Here is a 5,571-nt window from a genome sequence, read left to right on the forward strand (position 1 = left end):
AGGGGTATTTGTGATTTTCAAATTATATTTATTAAGTTTTTTTTTTTTGATAGTTATTCAAAATATAAAGCTAAAGTAATTAACAACTAGCCACATGCAGTATACACACTAAGAGTTGACAAAACCTGCATTATTTTTATCATAGGCTATTCAAAATATGCACAAGGTTAAAGCTCAAGCTAATGCTAGAATTTTAAAATTAAAACACTACAAGAAAAATCGTGATTCCCATCGCGACGGAAAATAATTCCGTCGCGAATTTTGGCGGAAATAGAAAATAAAACCCGCGAAAATATAGCGCCAAAAATCTCGATCTTGAATTTGCGACCGATTTTAGTTCCGTTGCGAAATGGTGACGGAAATGACGACGGATTTAATTTCCATCGCGAAATGGCGACGGAAATGGCGACAAAATTTGTTCCGTTGCTAGATGTAGCAATGTAGCAATTTTTTGAAAATTAATAAATATTGCGACGGATCGTCGCAATATGGTTTTTGTTTTTATATTACGAAAACGATGTCGTTTTATTTTATTTTTTAATTTTTTTTAATGAAAAAATGTTATATAAAAATTTATAAGTCATAACCCTAATTGAAATTTCACTTCAGCCGACACCTCCATCGCCAAACACCATTCCGCCTTCGCCATCGCTCACAATCGCTAAACACCATTTCCGCCTTCGCCGTCGACCAGTGGCAGTCTGAGACGGCGGTAACCCCCCTCGATGCTGAGCAGCAGCGGCACCTCCCTTCCTTCCCCTCTCCCTCGGTTAGCGGCAACCATGGTCGGACTCCGTCCAAATGGCAGCAGAGACGTACAGAACAGTGGAGACCAGTTCGACCATCGGTTCAGTGATGCCATCGCCCAGTTCTCTGACTGCCTCGCCTTCGTACAACGCGTAGCAGCAGCGAGCTCCGGCTACTAGCAGCGTCTGGTCGGCCACATCTGGTTGCGACAAAAAAAATTCGGCGAGCAGATCTGCGACGGCGACGTACTGGGCGAGCAAGAATCCGACGAGCTCCTAATCCTATTATTTTCTCAGGTAATGCGCTTCTTACCCCTGGAATTGGTAATAATATAAGTGTTGTTCCTTTAATTTCTGAAAAAGAATATTCTTGCTCACAACCTGTTTGTAAAAATATGTCTATGAGTGCACTTCATTTGCTGTTAAATATACAAATTTATTCTTAAATTGAGAAACTAGCTTCATTTGGACTTATCTATATATGTTCCTTTTCATATTCATTTGTTGGAACAGTGAATAGATTTATTAGGTTTTCTTTCTCAAAAAATCAAAACCAACTGCTGAGATTTATTAGTTTTTCTTTCTCAAAAAACCAAAACATAATTGTTATTTGAATACCAGAAATGAACATGCTAATGTGAATATAATTTAAATGAGTCAGTTGGTTTACTTAATTAGTATGTCAGTATGTATCCAATAATGCCAAAAAAAACTTTATTTAAAAGATGAGAAATATTCATTTTGCTATGCCTAATCCAGTAAGTATTGAGCTTGTGGGTCAGAACTCTTGCTTTTATAACTTCATATATGAAGCAAAATGGATAAAAATATGTTTTGAGTGGTTGGTTGATAGGTTATTGACAGGAATTGACACACCCATTTTGCTAAATTTTAGTTCTGTATTTATTTATGATCAATGTGAGAATTGTTCAGACAGTATTTTTTATTTATATTTATTGGGTTTTAGGTGAACGACAGGAGCCTTTGATGTATAATGTTGTTAGGAACTGGATTCAAACAGTATTTGTGAAGTACTAGCTGTATTTCGCTATGAATTTTTGATTGTTCTGCTTTATTGTTTATAGATAAAGGGGGTTCAGGCATCACTAGCAGAGAAAGATGAGTACTACTCAGAGAAAGGTAGGAAGTTATTTAAAGAAATTATCAAAGTCATTTTGTATATACGTTAACTCTATATTGATATAACCTAACGGGGTAGCTCAAGTGATAAGTGAGCTTCTCTTTGTGTGGAGGAATTTCGGGAAAACCCGGGTTCAATTCCCGCAAGTGACGATTTCCCCTGGGCTAGCTCCTGTGCTTCTCGGAGCGAACGTGGGTGGGCCTCGGATCGTTAAACGGACGGAGAGAATGACCCTTTAAAATTTACCAAAAAACTCTTTATTGATATGAAATATATTTTTTTTATTTGCTCTGAGTATTGATGCTTTTAGTTTAAAGATGTTACAGTTAATTTGTGTTGGAACTATCATTATGTCATTAAGTTGTCTCACGACCATATATAATTTAAATTTTGCATTAGGGAGTAGTTACTCTAAATTTTTCTTCATTTAAAGTTTGCTGATTTTTCTTGAGTTAAGGTTTTATGATATATTGTGCTTCCATATAGGATTGGGAACCCTTCCCACTGCCAGAGAAGAACCAAGGAAGACATTAAAAGAATAGTATTTACATTTTTTTGAAGTCAATGATTTATATTTTGTATGACATGATGCTTTACTTCTACTTCCAAATTATAACTGTATTGCTGCCCATTAATCTGCACTAAGTTTCCTTATATTAGTTGTATTGGAAACTTGACTTTCTTTTTTAGTGTGCAAGCTTCCTAGGTTAAGAGCCTGTTGTGGCTTTAAGCTGCAATTACTTATTCTTGTAGTTTTGATAAAAAATAATCTTTCCCTTTAATTCACAGTAGTTTCTGTGTGGAGTTTTGTGATTGATAGATGATTTATTCTTTCATTTATTTATTTGTTTTTTTGGTGAAGGACAGACTTATAATGCAGTTCAACATTGCTTTCTAACAGTTGGTTCGGTGTACCCTGAGGATTTGTTTTTGTTCCTTCTCAATGTAGGTTTGTTCCATACTTGAATTAGTTTATGGATCTAGTTACTAAGATTTTTAATTTTTTTATTATTATAAATCTCTTATTATTCCAATTTTAAAATGCATCATAAACCATACGTGATAAGTGAATTGGTTGTTGTTGTCGTTGATGCACAAAAATGGAATTGCAATTTATCTCTGATGATATGATGCACAGATGATTACAGAAATGAAGAGGATGAGGATGAGGAGCTTGACGCTATTAATGTAGATTGCTATTTGTGAGGACTATTATATTATTATTTAGACTTGAATTGACTATTATTAGTTATTAAATGTGGATGGATGATGTAATGATTTATTATTACTTGAATTTAATGTGAATTGATAATGATTTAGAATTATGTTATTTTTTAGAATTACTTGTGTTTTAGTATGTCATATTTTTAAATTAATATTTTAAATTTGAAAGGAAGGGGCTACCCGAAATGTTAAGTACATGGACTAAGAGGCATAAAAGTGTAAATTAATATTTTAAAAAGCTCATATTTCTATTTAAAAATAATTATTATAAATCATTTTTTTAAAAATTTAAAATGCGAAGAAAAATAATTTGTTGTCAAAAGGCGATGGAATTGCGAAGGAAAATGATTTCGTAGTCCTTTCGCGACGGAATTAATCTCTAAAATGGTGTTAGAATTAGTGACGAAGTTTTTTTTTTTTTTTCGTTACCAAATTACGACAGATTATTTGTCCGTCGCGTATTCGCAACGGAATTATTCCGTCGTGATTCCGTTGCAATATTTAGCGACGGAATTATTCCGTCGCAAAAGGGGAATACGACAAGCCAATACACGACGGAACGAATTCCGTCGCAAAACCCGTCTCGCAACGGAATTTCGCTGTTTTGCGACGGAAAATTTCCGTCGCAAATCGCGAATTTTCTTGTAGCGAAAGTTTCATAAAAATAAACATAAGAAAATTAAAATTTTTGAAATTTTTTAATGTTTTATGATTTTTAGGTAAAATCCCTTCCCACACATATTTTCAACATTGTCCCCAATGTTGTGAGATGAAACAAAGGAAGATAAAGAGAGTCCTCCCTTATTCATTTTTTCTTCTGTGGAGTTATCATCTGGCCCTGCAGTTTGTGAATAGCAACAAAAATCTACTTTATTATGTAACATTTTCTATTAAACGTCACTATTAAGTGGTGCAAATCAATAGGCCATTTATGGCCATTATGTTGTGGTATTAAAACAGAAGTAACGGTTTCCGTTACTTAGCCTATAATGATGTGCTATATATGCATGGTCCTCCCACTGCTCCTAGTTTAGTTCATACAACTACACCATCTAGTTCTATAGAGATAAGTGGTAGACAAACACTCTAAAATTCCTCACAATCGTTCAAGCAATTCTACGAATATGACAACTATGACTGGAGGTACATGATCCTATTAGCTTCCACAATAAGGTTAGATTATTACAACTTCTATGATTGTATATTTATTCTAACATTTGGTATCCGAGCATGTTTAATCTCTGCCTAGTTGTTTGATATATTATGCAATTTATATATCTATCAGGATTCTATATGCATATATAGAAATTTACAGACATATACGGAGTATATTTATATATACATATGGATTCCACTATATATGCATCTAACATATATAAAAGTTAAAGTCTGTGATTCATAATATATATTTACTGTTTGCTTCCGCTATTCAGTCTGTATGCAGTATTTAAATTTCAGATTATATATTTAAATTCCTGATTATATATATATATATATATATATATATATATATATATATATATATATATACCTTGCTAATATATATTTAGACTATAAATATATACATGTTAATTTTTCCAAAATACAACTTTAGAAAATATTTTAATTGTTTTTAAAGAAATTAAAAAAAAAATTCCTACTGACATATTACTTGTTCGCTGGAGATTCTGGAGATTGACGTCGACTCGCCGGCGGATCGTGACTTGGAGTCACGGACAGTGAAGGCACTGGCGTTGCAACCGGAAGGGGCGGCGGAGCTGGATTGTCAACGGAGCTGACGTCGGCGGCAATGGCGGCTGCAACGACAGACGACGCTTCAGTCGCTGGAGATGGCGGTGGTCGTCTCGATTGACTGCAGCGGCTGCGACGGAGGATGCTGATCTGGTCGGAGTCGTCTCCCTCTGCGGACTCGGCTCGACGGCGACGGGAGGCGGCGGTGCGGCCGGTTATGGAGTCGGTCACCTGACAGATCTAGCTTTGATGGCGCCTGGCAGATCCGTCGACGATGGCGGCGACCCTCTTTCCCCCGTCCAGCGATCGACGCTGGCTATGACGGAGGAGACCTCCGATTTCCATGCGTCCATCTGTTCACTTCCGGCGTCTCTGTTTCTCCCTCTCTTTGTTGACTGCGTACGTTTGTCTTTTGGCTGCTAGGTTTTATTTGTTTAAAGTTGCATATATGCTGGATTATATTTGTTGGGCTAAGAAGGTTTATTGATGATGAATTATAAGGATAATATGATGGGCCAACTAATTGTTGTTTTATTGATGATGAATTATAAGGATAATATGATGGGCCAACTAATTGTTGTTTAATGAATTGGGTTAGCCCATCTCAGCCAGCCCACTAAACCATTAATAATAATTGGACCTGTTTAGTTTATTTAAGGCATTTGGATTTGCTTTAAATTTTGGATTCATTATTATTATAGATATGGACCTGCTTTAGTTCTTGGGCTT

At 35.4% G+C, this 5,571-nt stretch overlaps 1 long non-coding RNA gene across 2 annotated transcripts; it reads left to right on the forward strand.

The window, feature by feature from the left end:
* The first annotated feature begins 608 nt into the window (after nt 1-608).
* LOC116024764 lies at nt 609-3,224 on the forward strand. Of its 2 annotated transcripts, none has more exons than XR_004099522.1 (4): nt 609-1,043; nt 1,832-1,886; nt 2,755-2,836; nt 3,026-3,224. It is a non-coding gene; the product is annotated as an uncharacterized LOC116024764 (long non-coding RNA). The 2 variants fall into 2 exon arrangements; XR_004099521.1 differs by having other exon boundaries at nt 2,755-2,832.
* The last annotated feature ends 2,347 nt before the right edge of the window (nt 3,225-5,571 follow it).

Source organism: Ipomoea triloba, chromosome 7, assembly GCF_003576645.1.
Source record: "Ipomoea triloba cultivar NCNSP0323 chromosome 7, ASM357664v1".
Lineage (NCBI taxonomy): Eukaryota > Viridiplantae > Streptophyta > Magnoliopsida > Solanales > Convolvulaceae > Ipomoea > Ipomoea triloba.